Source organism: Cavia porcellus, unplaced genomic scaffold (assembly GCF_034190915.1).
Source record: "Cavia porcellus strain 051 isolate PalLab524CR breed Dunkin Hartley unplaced genomic scaffold, mCavPor4.1 scaffold_3, whole genome shotgun sequence".
Lineage (NCBI taxonomy): Eukaryota > Metazoa > Chordata > Mammalia > Rodentia > Caviidae > Cavia > Cavia porcellus.
Window position 1 is genome coordinate 97898567 of NW_026947486.1, and position 18977 is coordinate 97917543.

Genomic DNA, 18977 nt, shown 5'->3' on the forward strand with positions numbered 1-18977 from the left:
TTCCTGCGGCTTCTGTCGCTCCTGGGCTCAGGTGGGTCTACACAGACAGGGTCCACGTGGACAGGGTCCAGATGGTCCAAGGAAGAGGTTGTGGAGCCAGGCAGACCCACCTCTGGAACCTCCTCTCCAGGGAAATCAGGCAGGCGGAACTGAGTGAGAAGCACAGTTGAGGGGCCCTGCAGAGCCTGGAAGGAGTGGGATTGGAGGCCGACAAGAGGCTGGTTCCACCCACTCTGCCTTGGAAGTGGTGGGAAGTTGAGGAGCTGATTGCATTGGTGAATCTCCGCAATTTTTACCTCAGGCCAGCCCCAATCACCTCTTCCTTCCTTCGTGGAAGGCTGTGGTCTCCCTGCCTGGCCACAGTTGTGGCCCATGTGGGTTTTCGGGGCTCGCTGGAGGTGAACACAGCATAAAGATGGAGCCTATTCTTCTTGCTTACTCAGAAGCTTCCATTATTTTGTATTTGATTTTCTGTCTCTCTGTGTCTCTGTCTTTCTGTCTCTGTCTCTCTGTCTCTGATTCATTTTTGCTCTGCTCTTGCTCCCCCTCTCTCCTTTAAGAAAATGCTGCTTTCTCGTAGTAGTATAGAAAGTAGAATCTCAGCCAGGCTTCCAATAAAGCATTGGTCTGGCAGAGTTTTCCTCATACATAGACCCCTAAATCCCATCAATTTCTAAACTCAAGTTCATTTTTAAATTTTGCCTACTATACTTTACATAAAGCATACTACTCACCATTTGTCTTAGTTTGCCTTCCATTGCTGTGACAAAATACATGAGAAAACTGACTTAGAACAGTAAGGTTTATTTTGGCTTATGGTTTTGGGAGTTTCAGTCCATAGTCTGCCACGAGTAAGCAGTTTTATTGTGTTATGCCCTTACTAGCAAAGAGAACCAAAGATGGACTCGGGACAAGATACAGTCTCCAAGGTTGTGCTTCCACAATCTATTCTCTTCAACCAGGCTGCATCTCCATGGTTTCTATGCTTTCCTAAAAATGCCATTAAATTTTGACTCCATCAATGGATTAATCCATTGATGAGTTGAAAGTCCTCATGATCCAATCCTGTTGTAAATGTCCCACCTCTGGACATTGCTGCACTGGATACTGAGCCTTTGGGGGGACATTTTATAGTCTGGTCATGACATGATTACAACCATTTTTTAAATGTACAGGTCAGGGACATTCAGGGAATCTACAATGTTGTGCCACCATTATGACCATTTATCTCCAGAAACAAAAACTCTGTACTCATTAAAAGATAATTCTTCATTTCTCTTTTGTTCCAACCCTATCCCTGACAACCACCATTCTACTGTTTTTCTATTAACTATTTTTTGTACCTTAATAAGTGGAATCATGTAGTAAAATGTAGACCCTTGACTTATGAACTGAATTCATTCCCAAGGGCTGGCTGTAACTCAAGGTGTCAGTTGAAGGCTCAGGCTCCTTTACACAGCCTTCGAAGTCTCTCTCCTGTGTACAGGGAGGTCTCAGTGTCCTGAGAGAGACACTGGACCTGGATTTTTTGCTTAACCTCACACAGGAAAGGATGCTGTAATGTTCCTTCCAGAACTCTTTAAAGGTTAAATATGTATCCGAGACCATCTAGAAGCACAGGTGGACTGCATTCAGGTCTTAACTCAAGACTTTGGTCTAAAGTTAAAACTAAAATTCCAGTCATAATCCAAGTTGTTCGTATGTCAGACAAGTTGCAACTTGAGGATCTACTGACATTGTTTGGCTTTTTGCAATTGGCTTATTTTACTTAGTATAAGGCCGTTGTGGTTCATCTGTGTTGTAGTATGTATCAGAAGTTCTTTCCTTTAAAAGACTGAATTATATTCTGTTGTACTTACCATAACATTTGGCTTGTTGAGTCATCCATCAATGGATATTTGGATTGTTTCCACATTCCAAACTTTTGTCTTAACTATGAAAACCCTGGGAATGGACACTGAAAGTCCTGAAACTCTCAGATGCCTCACCCTCTGTTCTCCACAGTCCTCATCTTTGACCATCATAGACTCCACATACACTGGTTACACAGATCAGTTGCTAAGCTCTTAGCATACTTTGTCATATTCAAACTTCACAACCGTACAGTAGGAATTATCCCCATTTTACGGAAGGTTATAGTGAGACTCAGAAAAGCTAAGCCACTTCCCTGAAGTCAAATAAATAGTAGAGTTAGGGTTTTAATATCCACTGGAGCTTATCTCATTTAAAAGCCCTTCCTCTAAACCACTACTCTAGTTGCCTACCCAAAGCCCAGGGACCTTTTGCCATCAGTTGCTACCTGCTTCTGTTTGGTTTGAGTTTGGGTTGTTTTTTAAATAAGTAGAGCTGAATCTAAGAACTGACAAACCATTGGCCACATGTGTCCAGAAGAGTCCTTTGAGTCCCCAAATTCTGCCAACCCACACTCCTTCACACACACACACACACACACGTTCTAAAATCGCTCCACTCTGAGGGGTTCCAAGATTCTTATGGCTGTTCAGAACAGGCTGAAAACATTACTAAGATGCTAGGATCTGTTCTAACTTTATCAGTTAGCAGCGAGAAGACATAGAAGGCAAGAGACTTGGTTTGCTTTCTTTCATTTTCACAAAAGCTATGTGTCCCAATTCCTCTCCGGAGGCTCTCGATTCTTATCTATCACAGATGCATTAATTAATTGCAGAGATGCCCACCATTTAAAAATGCTCGAAAAATTAAGGTACAGGCTGTTGGTGGATGTTTACCTGTTGGTGTCTTAGATGCTTGAGTGACATGAGGTTCCAGGGAAGAAATCCTGAGGAATTTTATGACAGAGACTGTGGTTTGTGTGTCGGGGAGGTATCTATGGAGGAGAGAAAATGCCCAGTGGGGCAGAAAAATGCAGCCATAAGAAACTCTGCCTTAGTGTTGCCTGGAGCTGGCTAAGTCCACAGTTCTCTCTGACACTGCCCCAAAGACTGGTTAGAGTGGTCATGAACATGCCGGTATTCTGGGCAGCAGCAGGCCCAGCTGGGTAAACAAAAGTGCAAGAGCAAAACAAGCCAATCAATCACAGCTTGGCTCCAGCCTGCCCTAGTCCCCTCCTTCTCCTTCCTTTCTGGCTCCCCTGCGTCACACTCACAAGCAAGTGGGCCCAGGTGTCCTTTGATCCATAGGAAGGGTGAGCTCAGCTCCACCTGTGAGCTGCCCCCAGGGTAGGGAGCCATGAACTTCACACATACAGCTGCTAATGGCAAAAAGGCGGGCAGACACGGGATGCTTGCAAAAGTTAAGGCTGGCCTATGGTTAGGAGGGCCCTGCATGCTTGATCTTCAGAGTTATTGAAATCAATGAGGCATGCTGTCTACCTCAAGCGCTAGAGCATAGGTCACAGCCTATACTAAGCACATGGAGCCTTGTCAGTGTTGAATTCAAACCCTATCATTGCCCCATTACTTCATAGCTTAGTTTTTCCCACACTCCTGTGCTTCAGTGTGGTGCTCCCATAGTTTCGAGATCCTTCATTCTGAAAGCAAATGGAAGTGTCACCCACAGTTATGTTATGAACCCCCCAGAAGACTTCCTTCAAGAGGCCTACAAGGTGTAACATTCCATTGGGTGAAGATCTTACTGCTGTATCCACAGGACCTAGAATATGCTAACACATAATTAGCACTGATTAGATATTTTAATGAATGAATGAATTGGGATAGTGTGATGGCTAAGAAGTTGTCTCAGGAGTCAGAAAGGCTGGATCTCCATCCCTGGTTCCACCAATTTGTCTTTGATAAATTTACTTACCTTTCCTTGGCCTTAGTTTCCTTGTGTATAAAATAAGAACAAGGCTATCAAGTGAATTAAAAAGAGACAACGCATGTAATGCACTTAGTCAATGCTTGACTCAAAACAAGTCCTCAGCAAAATGTTGGCTTTTGTGTACCAAGTTCAGGTAACTGACCCAACTTGCCATGAGTGGTGAAGTGAGAATTCTGGGGTCTCATTCTCATTGGTGGGAAAGAGCATGCTAAAATTATGGGATGAAGATGTAGGAATGTGAATGAACTTGCCAAGAATATGCCCTCAGGGGCTAGAGGTTTAGCTCAGTGGCATAAGCGCCTGCCTTGCAAGCAGGCAGTCGTGAGTTCTATCCCTGGTACCGATAAAAAGGAAAAAGACAAAAAAAATGCCCTCTGTTGTCTAGACATAAAGATAGCCCAATCTCAGCCCTTCAGAGTAGTCATCAAACTGCAGGAGTATATTATGTGCATACAGCTAGCTTCTATCAACCATGAAGATGTGGAGGGAAGAATTTTTGCACTTCATGGCCACTAGTTCTCAGAATGAGGGCCAGGGTTAAAGGCTGCCTGTCTACGAAACTATCCAACTTGCATAAGGACTGGAAATAGCATTCTAATTGTTTACCAAACACCTCCCTAAGTCTGAGCCTACTGTCAATGGAGGAGACCCCAATATACAATCGCTCCCCGGTATTATTCCTAAGTCTTTGGATCTGTAAGTAGAATGGCTTATTTAATGTACTTTAGTCTGTCAAATATCATATACTGTATGTCAAACATGTGAGTTTGTTGTCATGCAAGCAATATCACACTCATTTCCAAATTTATTTAAACTTCAAATGCCATGTCAGCCATATGGGCCCCATCTAAAATGTTTTGTACTTTTGATCAACTGGTATCTGATAGCCAGAAGACTTAGAGGTCCATGTGTAATTAGAAATGGAGCCAAGAAAGGGAGATTTTGATTAAAGTAAATGAGCTCATCTTGGAAAGTCTGAATTCAGCTGGAAACACAAAGCACATGAGGTCAAAAGCGGTCTTAAATTCTGTATCTAAAAATACTCCTGTGATATCACCTTGAGTCTGGACAAGTCCTTGGGATCTAAAAGAATTTGAACCAGGAAGCCTCCCCAAAACTCTCTCACAAAGTCTCTCCAGAGAATTAGCTTCAAAAAACAAAATATAAGGCAGACTGTGCTGTGAGGGCAGAGTTGTCACCTTTCACTCCCCACACCTTGAATTTGTGTCACCAAATAATGAACTTGCTTAAGTGTAGAACACGGACAACATCCTACTCTGCAGAAGTATCTCCATCTTGGTTTCCAGCAGATCAGTACTTGTTGTATAACTTTGGAAATGGACATTCTTCACGGTCAGAGTTTGGACCAGATACCGCATGGAGGCCTTAGCAAACAAAAACATGGGCCTTAAAGAGGTAGATTTCATCTGGCAAGTTAGTAAGAGTTGTCGACATCTAATAGGGAACAAGTTTTGAGACTAGTCTTAGGGGCTGAATACGCTGCCCCCCCCAAGACAGAGACCTCAGAGGTATCCTAGGATTTGGCTGTTGAGGCCACCAGCAGCTGGACACAGCATCAGAAAGGGATATTAGAAGACAGGGGGACAAATGTTTACATTTTGCCTGGAGTCATGCTGGGCAACTCTTCTCTCACAGACCCTCTCATGCATCAAATGGAGGGGAACCAAGGGGAAGATGTGCCTTCTGTTTAGATGCCCACTTCCTTCTCTTGTGGGGGAGGTGTTAAAACAGCACCTGCGAATAATTACATTCACCATAACAGCTAGACCCCTTCTTTGTAAGTGGCTTATGGATAAAGAATTTGTGATAGCTATTTTCTAAATATAGGGGATTTAACCAAGTCTTTTTCACCTGACACCTGAGGCAAAACTACAAATATCCCGGATGAGTACAGACATTAGATCTCTCAGAAATTTAATAAGAGCCAGACATAGTGGTATGTATCCATGGTCTCAGTTACACAGGAGGCTGAGGCAAAAAGATGACTTCGTCCTACAAATGCAAGCCCAGTACTGAAAAAATTCAGAATAGGTAAATTCATGGGAAAGAAAGCAAGCAGAGTTCAGGGAAAGGGAGAATGGAAAAATGACTGCTTCATGTGAATGGAATTTATTTTGGTTGTGATGAAAATGTTAGGGAACTACAGAGTACTGATTGCTGCGCATTAGAGGACAACTAAATGCCACTTTGAAATAGTTCGAATGATGAATTTTATGCTATGGCATTTACCCCAATGATAAAAGATACTCAACAAAACACCAGAAAATTTAATACAACAACATGATAAAACGATTATGCACAAGGATCACAGGATTTTTCCCAAGAATGTGAGGTTGATTCAACAAAAGAGAGTCAGTCAGTGCAATATAACCTATAAGCAAAACAAAGGACAAAAGTCACATGTTCACCTCAATAGACTCAGAACAAATGTTTGACCAAATCGCGTATCCCTTCATGATATAAAACTCAAGAAGCTGGGAAGAGAAAATAACTTCTTCAACTTGATTAAGAACAGCTACGTAAAACCTACAGTGGACATCAAATTTAATGGGAGAAGAATGAAATATTTCTCCCAAATCAGCAACAAGACAAGGATTTCCACTCTCAAAACTTGTAGTCAATATTATATTGAAGATTCTAATCACAGCAGTAAGGTAAGGAAAAGAAATAACAGGTATCCAGATTGGAAAGGAAGCAGTAAAAATATATTTATTTGCAGATAGCATGATCTTACATATAGAAAATCCTGAATAATCAACAAAAACCTCAGAAGTAATAATCAAGCTCAGCAAGAAAACAAAGTGTAACCATTTTTTATATTGCCATATATCAACAATGAACAAGTTGACAATGGAATTAAGAAAATAATTATGGATGTGAGGGCGATCTACCTGCGACATCTGTCACCCCATTGATCTTCAGGGTTAATTCGGCTGATCTGGCTGGCTAGGCAGGTGTGCCCTTCTTTCTTCAATGGTCCATGTGCATCCCTCCCCAAGCTGCGCACTTAGTGGAAGAGGATGAACACCCCGCTCCACGGAGGAGGACCCTTCCTTGGTCAAGGGTATACAAGTAGCTGAGCTCCCCTGCCAGAACCTCCAAACAACGTCTCAATAAAATAATTAACATTTATTATAAAAGAATAAATTAGAAATTAATTTGATGAAGAAGTATAAGATTTGTATACTGAAAACTACAAAAAGTTGAGCGACCACAAGAAGTGGAAAGATATTTCTTCATGGATTAGAAGACTTAATATTGCTAAAATGACAGTATTCTCCCAATTGGTCTACAGATTCAATGCCATTTTTAACAAAATCTCAGTTAGCCCCATTTGCAAAAATTGACATGTTGATCTTACAATTCATATAGAAAAGCAAGAGACCAAGAGCTAAAGTTATAAAAACTAAAATCCTAGAAGAAAATGTAGGTGTATATCTTCATTACCTTGGATTCTTCAATAAAATACAAAAAGCACAAGTCAAAAAAAAAGAAAAGAGATAAATTGGCACATAAGAAAACTGAACACTTTTATACTACAAATTTTGTCACCCAGGATGTTAAATGATAATATACCCAAAAGGAGAAAATATTTACAAATCACTTATCTGATAATGGACCTGTATTTAGAATACATGTAAAACTCTCACAATTTAATGATAAAAAGATAAACCCACTAAAAATGGGAAAATGATCTCAATAGGTCTTTCTCTAAAGAAGATATACAAATGACCAATAAGTACATAAAAACATGTTCAATATTATTAGCTATTAAAGGAATGCAAGCCAAAATCACAATGAGGTAACACTTCACATCTACTAGAACGGGCATAATAAAAAAGATAGACAATGACAATGAACTGTAACTCTCATACCCTGCTGGGAGATGAAAAAGGATGCAGGTATTTTGGAAAACAGCCTGCTACTTCTTCAAAAGATTAAAAACACAAACACCATATGACTCAAAAATTCTAGTCTAAGAGATATGAAAGCCTTATGTCCACCCAAAGATTTGTAAGTGAATGTTCAAAGCAGCACTAAAGGTGGAAATAACTCAAATGGTTAAAGAAAATTTGGTACAACAATACAATGGGATATTATTCAGCTCTAAAAAGGAATGAAGTGTTGAACGAAGTTTGAATATCATATCAAATGCTTTTCAATTCTCCTTTTACTTATATACGCAAGTTTTGTTAGCCCTTATTTAAATAAAATACTAGAAATACAATTGATGCCAATGATGTTTCTTTCTAGCAATAAGTAGTATTTATCCACAGATGCTGTTATGACTTATCTAGATGTCTCCCCAAAGCCTCATGTGCTCTTAGGGGGTCTTACTGAGAGGGCTGTATCTAGGGCATGTGTTACTGGGATGAAGGGTTCATGGTAGTAAATCAGTCCACTGATTGGAATTCACATAGTTCTGGGTGTGGCTGAATGGACTTACTGAAGACAGAAGTCCCACTCTGGGTGTCGGTGGCACCAACTAAAAGGCTTGTAGCCTAGATAGGATAAAAGGGAGAACAGGCTGCTTCCCTGCTGCTTGCTACTCTGCTGTTGCTGCTTTGAGCCTTCTTCCTGCCATGCCATGTACTGTTTCTGCTCTGTGATGCCCCTCTGCTATGCTGCCCTGTCTTGGAACCAGCTAACTATGGACTGAAGCCTCCACAGTGAACTGAAATAAACCTTTCCTCCTTTAACTTTGAGTGTCAGATACTTTGTCTCAGCAATGAGAAAAGCAACAAAGACAGATTTCCAGAGAAAAAACCCTGCTCAGTTCATTAAGAGATGCATTTAAACAAACATTTAATTTTTGCAACTAACAGTTAATTTCAAAAGCTTTGATGTTTACTTTGTTTTGATCATTGCATATAATTATGATAATAATTTTTAGTTAATGTTTAATGACATAGAAAATTAAATATTAATTTTAATTTACAAGTATATTTTATTACAAATAAGTCTGCTAGGAAGTATGTCATAAGTCACATAGGTATAAAAAGCATTGCCTTAAGATAAAATTATCTAAAGAAAGTGGCCTAGAAATACAGAATCAAAGAATAAAATGTTAAATGCTTAAAAAGATCCTGTTTGTATGATAAAAAATAATAGTACAAACTTCTTTGGTATTTAGACTCACTAAAATTATAAAAAGTAAGGTAACACTTCTACTTATTTACTTATTTATCTAATTTTTTTCAATACTAGGAGACTGAACCCAGGGGCACTCTATTACTGAGCTACAACCCCAGCCTTTTAAAAAAAAGTTTTGGGGCCACGGATTTAGTTCAGTGGCACAAGCTCCTGCCTGGCAAACACAAGGTCCTAAGTTTGATCCCCGGTACAAGAAAAAAAAAAGTGTTTTTCAAGACAAGGTCTCTCTAAATTGCTCAGGTGGTACTCAAACTTGTGATCCTCCTGCCTCAGCCTCCCTGTAAGATTTTAGGCGTGCACCACTATTCCTGTTTTCAATTTTATTTTAAATGCTGATATTTATAATAGATTGGAAATAACATCTTTGGAAACATATATATGTATGATTTAAAATTATACAATCAAATGTGGAAGGAGACCTAGTTATTAAAAGGTTAAGGAGCACTGACAATGGCATGATAGCATTTCCTTGGTATTTTTGTCAAAAATGCATCTCAATTTAGTCCTACATTGAGTGACACTGTACAGCTTAGCTGCTGACCTGTACCTTTAAGAATGTCAGTTACCAGTTAAAGCCCAGCCTGAGCAACCTCATGACTCCTGTAATCCCAGCACTCAGGAGGCTGAGGTAGGAGAATCTCTGTGAGTTCAAGGCCAGCCTGGACTGCATAGTGAGAACCTGTCTAAAAAAAGACAAAGAACAAAAATAAGATCTTCCCAACTGAAAAATAAAATAAAAGGTTGGGGATATAGCTCAGTATGAAATCCCTTTGTCATAAAAGACAGACAGATGATGGAGGAGCGGTCACTGATTGGAGGAGACTCAGAGAGCATAACAACTCGATGATCCTGAATTGGTTTCCAGAATACAGAAAGGGCGTTAATGGAAAGGCTGGGAAAACCTGAATGAACTGTATGGCCTGGTGAATATTATCACCCAGTGCTAATTTCCTGGTTGTGACAAACAGAGCTATCTTCAAGTTAGTGCATATTAGGGAAAACTGGATGAACGTGTTAGAGGAACTTGGCACTTTTTCCCCCCAACTTGTATATAAATCTAAAATTACTTCAAAACAAAAAGTTAAAAAGAGTCTCAGGGGATTGTCAGGCAAAATACCTCTGAAGATCACTGCGTCCTATGAGTCACAGTGTCCGTGAGATAAGAGGCGAATCAGCGCAGGTCTTCCTCCAGCAGCACCCTCACTGAGGGCCTGTGCGATAAAGCCCTCAGCGTCCTCTCGTGGGGAGTAGCAACAAGTGGGACACGTTTGTTTTCGTGTGGGTCCACGTCTCGCAATGTGAGGATACGTGCCTATCAATGTGAGGGTACGTGCGTCTCTCTCAAGGGCAAGGGCTTGTTTTGTTTTCATCTAGAGAAGAGTCTTTTCCTGGGGCTGGGGTCGTAATTGAGTGGTAGAGTACTTTAATCCCAGCACCACAAAACAAAAGGTTATTTTTTCCTATTACAAGTCAATATCAATTTCTTATAGAAGTTTTAAAAAACAAAGGTAGCTGCAAATTGAAAAGAAAAATACCTGCAATTGCACCACCACTCTGAGTTTGTTGGGCTATTTCCTGCTAGTCTTTTCCCAGGCCTCTATATATCAGTTGTGAAGGTTTTCTTTTTTTTTAAATACAAATACTGATCATCCTGTTTTAATTATAAGCTGTTGTTCTTTACAATTATAAGGTCACCTCTCCACGTCATTCCAGATGTTTTTCTCCAACATCATTTTAAATCGTAAGATAATATTCCTTTGTGTGGATGGACAAAAACTGCTTTTATGGACCCCTTACTACTAGGCCATCAACTAGGGTTTTTTTCACTAGGTCATCAACCCTAACTAATTAATGTTTTCCACAAACTTGTCAGCTACACTCAAAGCTATTACATTCCAAAGAAGATGAGATTTCTTCCCTACCAACACATAGGAAGGCCTCCTCACATCCTTATTTAGAACAATGTTTTTGAGTTTATGACCAAATATATATGCATAGATAAGTTAATATATTTATAATTTTATGTTTGAATATATTTATAGTTTACAAATTTCATCAATGTATTAGATACTAATATAATAATTGAGGGCAGTATATAGCACATATAAAAGTACAAAATTATTCATAAATTAAATGAGCATTCATGATTGTAAATTAAGAATAAGTACTCTAGGGTCTGCTTCCTGTGTCTGTGTGCGTGTATGTTTTACATAATAAAGTATATCCAGAAAATGGACAATTAAAAGGACAAGATAAGCAGGTAATGTAAAAGGAAGTTCTAATATTTTCTTTCTGCACCCCGATGTGCCCATCCCAGTTTTAAAGATCACCAAGTGGTGAGAATCTCAATCCATGTATTTGCTTGAAAAGAATGCTGTGATGTCACTTTCTCTCAAGCTGCCCCTGATCAAATCCTACAGAGAAAAGTCCATTCCATCCTGGGCCCTCTTAGGGCCCTCCCGATATTGCAAAGGGACTCCTGCAGGGGCCTGCTGACCCCTGTGCCACATGGCTGTTCAGTACAGAGCTGTGTGTTGTCTATTAACTTGAGATTGTTAGAGCCTGTAGAAGAGGCGGGCCATTCATCTGTCCAGCACTTAGCGACCTGTTAGCCTTCATTGTTCGAGGTCGTGATTTGTAGACCAAACATTGGCCCTGGAGCCAGAAAATCTGGACCTCTGCCCTTTGCTTAATTGCACAACCTTGAACGAGCCAATTTATCTCTCTGAAGGAATCCATCGTGAGCCGCAGGAGGCACTGTGACCGGGAAGAAGAGACATGGACCCCAGAATCATCCAGACCTGGCTAAATCTCAACCCTGCCTCTGGGTGCGGGGCCCCTGGGGTCAAGCATGTATTTCCTCAGCTTCCACATGCTTCAATCTAGGTATAGTAATAATACCTATTTTATGGACTTGTGAGATTCTGTGAAAGTTGTGAGAATAGTACCCAATGAGTGTTTGCTGCATCTGACTCATTTAAGAGCTAAACAGAATTACTAATTCCACAGAAATTAGCCCTCCTGCCCACTGTGGTGGCGCATGCCTGTAATCTCAGCTCTTGGCAGGATTGCCATGAATTTGAGGTCAGCCTGGGCTCCAGAGTGAGTTCAAGGCCAGCCTGCACTGCAGAGTGAGACCCTGTCTCAAAAAATAGAATCATCTGCTCTGACTTCCTTATACCACAAATGAACACAGTGAGGATAAGATGTGGGAAGAGGACTTACCCAAAGCCACACCCCGAGCTCCATCTCTTCTAGAAAGTGAATGCACCTGTATTCTCATGATGGTGCTACTGCTACTGCCAACTGAAACCTCCTTAAGCAATCTCCTAGCTTGTAACAGATACAATGGCACCTTGGTTCACAAACTTAATTCTTTCCACAATTCTGGTCCCAAACCAATTGGATGAGAACGGAATTGAATTCAATGATTAGGTTCAGTGTTGACCTTATGGGAAATTTAATTCAGTTCTCATCCAATTAGTTTGCCACCAAAATTGTAGAAAGTATTAAGTTCGTGAATTGAGGTGCTACAGGAAAAGATGGCCGCAGTCTAGTTTGTCCCCTGATGCAGAGTTCACAAATAAAAACAACATTTTGCCAAATGGTTCTATTTGCAAACCAAATTGTTTGCAAAGAAAAGTGAACTGAGCTATCACTGTATCTGGCAGATTTCTTTTTTAAATTGGACAAAATAAGGGAAGACAAAAGAAGGGCAGAGATATGACACTAAACCCAGGCCCATCAGCTATATAAAAATGTTTAGCCCTCCAGAAGGAATATAAGTGCTAGGACCAGTCACAGGTTTTGAGAGATTACTGTAGACTGGGTATTTTTCTAAGCACTTCATATACATTAATGCATTTAATCCTCAACAATTTTGCAATACCCATTTTACAGTGGGAAAAACTGAGGCACAGAAAGAAGTTGCCCAAGGTTATAGAGTAGGAGAGCTAAGGTGGTAACCTATGTAGTCTGGCTAGAGAAGCAGTCCTCCAAGTTCAGCAGGCAACAGAATCACATGGAGATTGTAATACACAGATGACTGGGTGCCACCTCCAGTTTCTGATTCTGTAGGTCTGAGATGGGCCCCCAAAATTTACCCTTGTAATAAGTTGCTGGTGACAGTAAATGCTAATGGTATAGAGGGACTACCTATTGGACATCTCTAGTATATAAATTCTGCATTCTTTTGCTTAAATCCACTTTTATTTTGATTGATACAACATTTGGGCATATTTATGAGTTACAGTGTGACCTTTCTGTGGTGTCAGAGTGAAATCCAGAGCACTGAGCACGCTACAGAAGTGCCCTACCATTGAGCTACATCTCGCCCCCAGTGCAATGTTTTGATTCACGCCCATAATAGCTATGTATCTATTCATGCACATAATAATATGTATCTATTCATGTACATAATAGCTATGTATCTATTCCTTGAACATTTATCATGTCTTATGGTGAAACCATTGAAAAGTCTTTCTTCTAGCTTTTCAAAATGCACAGTACATTATCATGGTGTAGTTCCCTTACTGAGCAACAACGTGCCAGAACTTACTCCTATCTGACTAGAACTTGATGCCACCCAAGACCAAACTTTCCTCACCCCCTTCTCATCCTCCAGTCTCTGGTAACCAGCATTTTACCCTCAACTTGATGTGAACAACTTTTTGTATTCCACACGAGTGAAATCATGCAGTGCTTGTCTTTCTGCACCTGGCTTATTTCACTTAATGTAACGTCCTCCAGGTCCATCTATGTTGTCACAAGTGTCAGGATTTCACATTGCACTCTCAGCCACCTTCCCATGCTACACAGGTCATTCCACTCTGCAATTCTCCCTCCCTCTTGAGCTTTAAGATAAAGCACAGATGCCTCCTTACAACATGCAGGGCATTTTGTGATCTGAACTTAGCTTTCTCACCTCATTTCCTTCTGAAAACCTCGATATGCCCTATGTGTCCACCTTCTAAAGTGATTTTTCCACTTTCCAGTGTGCTAGAATATACCAGAAACTCTCTCTGGCTTTTATCCGCATTCACTGCTCGTTTTCTCTAGGATGTTTGCACCCTTACACTCTCCACTCTCCAACATTTGACAAATTTGTATAGGACTCAGGTCAGTAATGACCATTTGCCACAGACTATGCAGAATCTTATTTCTGCCCCTACTCCAAGCTAAAGTGAGGCCCTTTCTTGGGGTTCCAGTTCCCTGGCTGGCCCTCTATCCTAGTCCGGTTCTCAATATAATATCATTTTCCATACTTCAGTTTCCCCATAACAATGCAGGCTCTTTCTTACCCATCTCAGTATCCCCAGTGCCTTGACACTTGGTAAATACTTGTCAAAGGAGTGTGTAAGGTTGCTAGCTGAGGTACATTTCAAAAACACAAATTACAATATTAAAAGGTACTTGGTGACTGAGGCAGGAGGATTGCAAGTTCAAAACCAGACTAGATAACTCAGTGACACCCTGTGTCCAAAAAGGGACATGGCATAGATCAGTGGTAGAGCGCTTTCTCTAGCTTGTATAGTGTTATGGGTTCAACCTCCACTACTTAAAAACAAAAATAAAAAGTGCTTTGTGAAAATGTGGACTCAGAAAAAGCAAGTTGCCTTTTGCTCTGGGCTGCCAGGAGGACGGTGAACACAGGAACATTCTTAGTCTCGCTGACTTCTTTGCCTTCCCACGGTCTCTCCCTCCTCCCACGTCAGACGCTCTCCCCACGGTCTTCAGCCTACTTTTGCAGTTTTTCTGTCCCGGGCCCTGCTTACCAACAGACTGCCATGAAGGTTGCCCTCTTTGCTGTGGAGACAAAGCCTCCTTCACACAGGCACCCCTGGCTGGCCACATTCCAGAAGTGTGACAACTCTACTTTGCAGGACTTGGTCCTCAAACCTCAAAAGTGGAAAAGTTTGGGAATGGGAGCAGTCTAGAATTACCTTTTCTGGGTAATGTGGATTTCAATTCTCCTTCTGGGCTGCGACTTATCCTCCTTAGTGGAAGTTTTTAAGCCTCTTAGAAAAAGTAGAATGAGATCTCTTATGCCAAATAAATTTCTAATTTTTTCTCCTTCTGAGATAATGAGTGCTGATTGGCCTTATGATTTATGAGTTTTATGAATAGAGATTGCTGAGCTTAGATCTAAGAAGCATCAAGACAAGCTTGATATTTATAACTTCCTCCAAAGACTGGCCTCAAATTTCATCAAAAGATCTGTGGGGCAGCCAAGGCAAACAGTAGGGGGAGTTATACTTTGTAAACTGAAGCTGTGAGCTAGGATCAACCACCTCTGGAGAAGTTCAAACAGAATGTCACTAAGCAAAAAAAATACTATTACAACAAGTGACAACAACAGCAAACCTTGGAGAGGAAGGAGAATCTGATTTTCAGCACTGCTACATACGATATTCAAAATGTCCAATCTTCAGCACAACAGTTATGACATTTGCAAAGAAATAGCCCAAATACAGAGAAAAACCCAATGAATAGAAACTGCCTCAAGGAAGCTTCCTTGTTGAACTTTTCGGGTAGATATAAATTGGCTACTTGAAATATGTTCAAAAAGTTAAAGGAAACTATGGCTAAGAACTAAAGGAAAGTGAGAGTGATATCTCAATAAATGGAGAATATAAACTGAAATTATTTAAAAACATAAAACTTGTTGGGAATGTTGGCATATGCCTGGACTCCCAGCACTAGTAAAGCTGAGGCAGGAGGATTGCTGCAAGTTCGAGGCCAGCCTGGGCTACATGGTGAGCTCAAGGCCAGCTTGAACTATACAGCAAGACCTTGCCTCCAAAAAAAAAAAAAAAATCTGGAGTTGAAAATATAACTGAAATATTTACTGGAGAGTTTCAATGGCAGATTTAAAGAGATGTAAGGACAGAGTGGGCAAACTTGAAGACTGCTATAATCTGCTGTGAGAAACAAAGAAAAAACACAGAGAAATGATCAGACTCCTCCAAAGATCGGTGGGACAATCATCTAGCATATCAACATACACTTAATGGGTATCTCAGAGGTGAAAGAAAAAAGTAGAAAGAATATTAAAAATAATAGCCACATTTGATTTAAAATATTAATTTACACATCCAAGAAGTTTAACCAACTCCATGTAAGATAAACTCAACAAGATCCACTTCCAGGCACAATAAAATCAAACTGTTGCAAGCCAAAAGCAAAAAGAATCTCCTAAGAAGAGACACTGAAGTGACCCTCACATGCAGGGGGTCCTTGATAAGATTAACAGTAAATTTCTCACCAGCAACCATGGGCCTGGGGTGTGGCTTATTGTAGAGCTCCTGTCTACTTTGCACAAGGTTCTGGGCTCAATTCCTTGATCACAAAGAAAAAAAAATACACACACATACACAAAGGTTAGGAGACAGGCAAAGATGTATTCAAAGTACTGAAAAGAAAAATGAGTCAACCAAGAATTCTCCTTGGAAAACTGAGCATGGTGGTGCATGCCTATAATCCCAGCACTTGGGAGGCTGAGGTGGGAGGACCATTGCAAGTGTGAGACCAGCCTGGGCTACAAAGTGAGCTCAAGGCCAGCCTGAACTAAAAAAAAAAAAAAAAAAGAATTTCCTTTGCAAAACAATTCTCCAAAAATGAAAGAGAAATGAAGTATTTCCAGGTTAAAAAAATGAGGGTGTATGTTGCTGGGGCATCCACACTACATGAAATGTTAAAGTGGATCCCTAAGGCTAAGACAAAAAAGCAGTAGACAGTAACTTCAATGTGCATGAAAAAATAAAGAAATACCACTCATAAGTGTGAATCTAAAGGTAAATGTATTTTTATAACTACTTTTTTTTCTATGTGGTAAAAAGAGGTGACTTTGTAAAGCAATGCTTATAAAACTAATTAATGTAACACATTAGTGATCGAGTACATGGAGAAAGAATTATGATGCCCATTTTACAGGTGAGCAAACCAAGGCATGAAGAGGTTTTGTGTCTTGCCCAAGGACACACCACAGTCAAGGAGGCAGGGAGAAGGACTTAACATATGACTGCTTGATTGCAGAGCCCAGGAGTTTAAACTCCTTGCTGTTCTTTGTAAGAAAGAGCCTGGGTTCTGTGCACATGGCTTACAGATGAGGCTCATGGGAGGAGGCTTAAGCTATCCTGCCAGAGAGGCTCCTCCAGAACAGCTCCTCCTTTGGGGATTTCTGCTGTGCCTCCCACAGTGCCCGCAGCTCAAGGCTGGGCACACAGCACATGCTCAACAATCTAATTGTACCGAGTTTCCCCCCAAATGACCTCTGTAGTTCAGGCACGTGAAGGAGAGGATGTGTTTAGCGAGGAAACAGTAAGACTGGATGGTAATTCCCTAAGCGCCTCTCACCCTGCCAGGCACTCTGCTAAGTGACTACATGGGATCCAGTTCTCTAAATTCATGCCTGCAAGAATGGGCGAGTTAGGTATTGTAAGCATCCTGCTTTACTGGACTAGGAAACTGAGGCACCAAGCATCTAGTAAGTTACACAAAATCTTAGAGCTAGTAAGTGACAAAAGTGGAATGTGACCCCAGACAGTCTGGCTCCAGAGTCTGTGCCCTTTCCACCCAACCGTGTCAGGGGCGGTGAGACTTTCCCAGCTATAGGTGCTGGTTTCCAAGTGACAGCGCTGAGGATGGTTTCCGGAGTGCCCCAAAGGTGCCTTCTCCCGGTATCTTTTTATTAACCCCCCCAATTGCTGGCTGATGTTTGAGTTTTTCAATTAGAAATGTGTCCCTTTGTCTTAAGACTCCTGATTCCTGAAATGGAGGCCTAAAATAGAGCATACAAGCTACTGCGACATTCTTTCCAGAAAGATGATTTTATTGTGCACACAGCCAGTGGAAGATGCAGTGCCGTGGGGGGGACACGAGAGCATGGAGGCCTGGAGGCTTCCCGGAAGAGAAAGGAACGAATTAGAGAGCTGCAATAGACAAACCTTACCGTTTTGGAGAGGGCCAGCCTTTGTCAAATGCCAGTCACCGCTCTGGAAACTCATCCTCGCAGCCAGCATTGAGTTTCTGAGAGCCTGCAGGAGCCTTCGGAGCAAGGTTCCCTGGGACGACTGAAAGCCCCAGAGTTGTCTGTTTATCCTTGAATTCACTCAGCCAGCTACGGGTTACTACTCAGCACACACTCCTCTAATTGTCAATCCTGTAGTTGCTACCTGGGAAACAACTCCCATCAGACTGTAAAGTGACAACCAGGGGACCAGGAAAGGGAGGAGCAGCTTAGGGAGTGGAGGTCGCTGAGAGCTCCTCTTTGCCAGCAGCTGAAGGGTGCAGCAATGGGGGCCGAGCTCCTGCCTGAGCTTGGCTCTGCCCTTGATGGCTGCGTGGCCTTGAGCAAGTCTTTCTGGCTGTTGCTCTCCTCTCCCCGGGCTTAGCTTGCTGCTAGCGCCTTCCTCTGCACCTCTCCTCTGAGCTACAAAACTGCTGTCCCAGGCAGGGCCTAGATCCCCTCCAGATTCCCTCCAGACACCATGCACAAGAGCAATATTCCAGGCCAGGCCAGGCCTGGTGGCCCACATCTGTAATCCCAGAACTAGGGTGTGGTGGGGTGGGGGCCACAGAAGCATGAGGATTGTGAGTTCAAGATCAGCCTGGACTACGGAGCAAGATACAGTCTCAGAAACAAACAAACAAAATAACTGAAAACCAAAAGAAAAAAAAAACCAAAAAAACCATGATTTTTCACATTTGTCTATAAAACAATAAATATTTCTATAGCCTGACTTGAAAATCTATGCTCTGGGTTAGTCTCTATTTTAATTCCAGGGCCTCTACTTCAAGATTAATGTGCCTGAGCCTCACTTTGTTTATCTAAAAATGGGGATATAATTAGACCTACTTATCATACGAGGACTTAGCACTAGCACTGAGGCTTAATATAAAATGCCCAACTTTTAAAAGTTAGTCAATGAGCAGTGTCTGGATTTGATTTCCATTTTGTGTCAACGAACCATTGGTCCTATTCTCTGTTTTTGAGACATTTAAAA

At 41.3% G+C, this 18977-nt stretch overlaps 1 protein-coding gene across 1 annotated transcript in view; it reads right to left on the reverse strand.

Annotated features, from left to right (window-relative positions):
• Window positions 1-18293, reverse strand: part of Plac1 (placenta enriched 1) — a 145664-nt gene extending 127371 nt beyond the window's left edge. The window contains exon 1 of the mRNA XM_013144405.3: window positions 17924-18293. The gene's annotated coding sequence lies outside the window, so the exon portion shown is untranslated. The remainder of the gene's footprint in view (window positions 1-17923) is intronic.
• Between the last annotated feature and the right edge of the window lie 684 nt (window positions 18294-18977).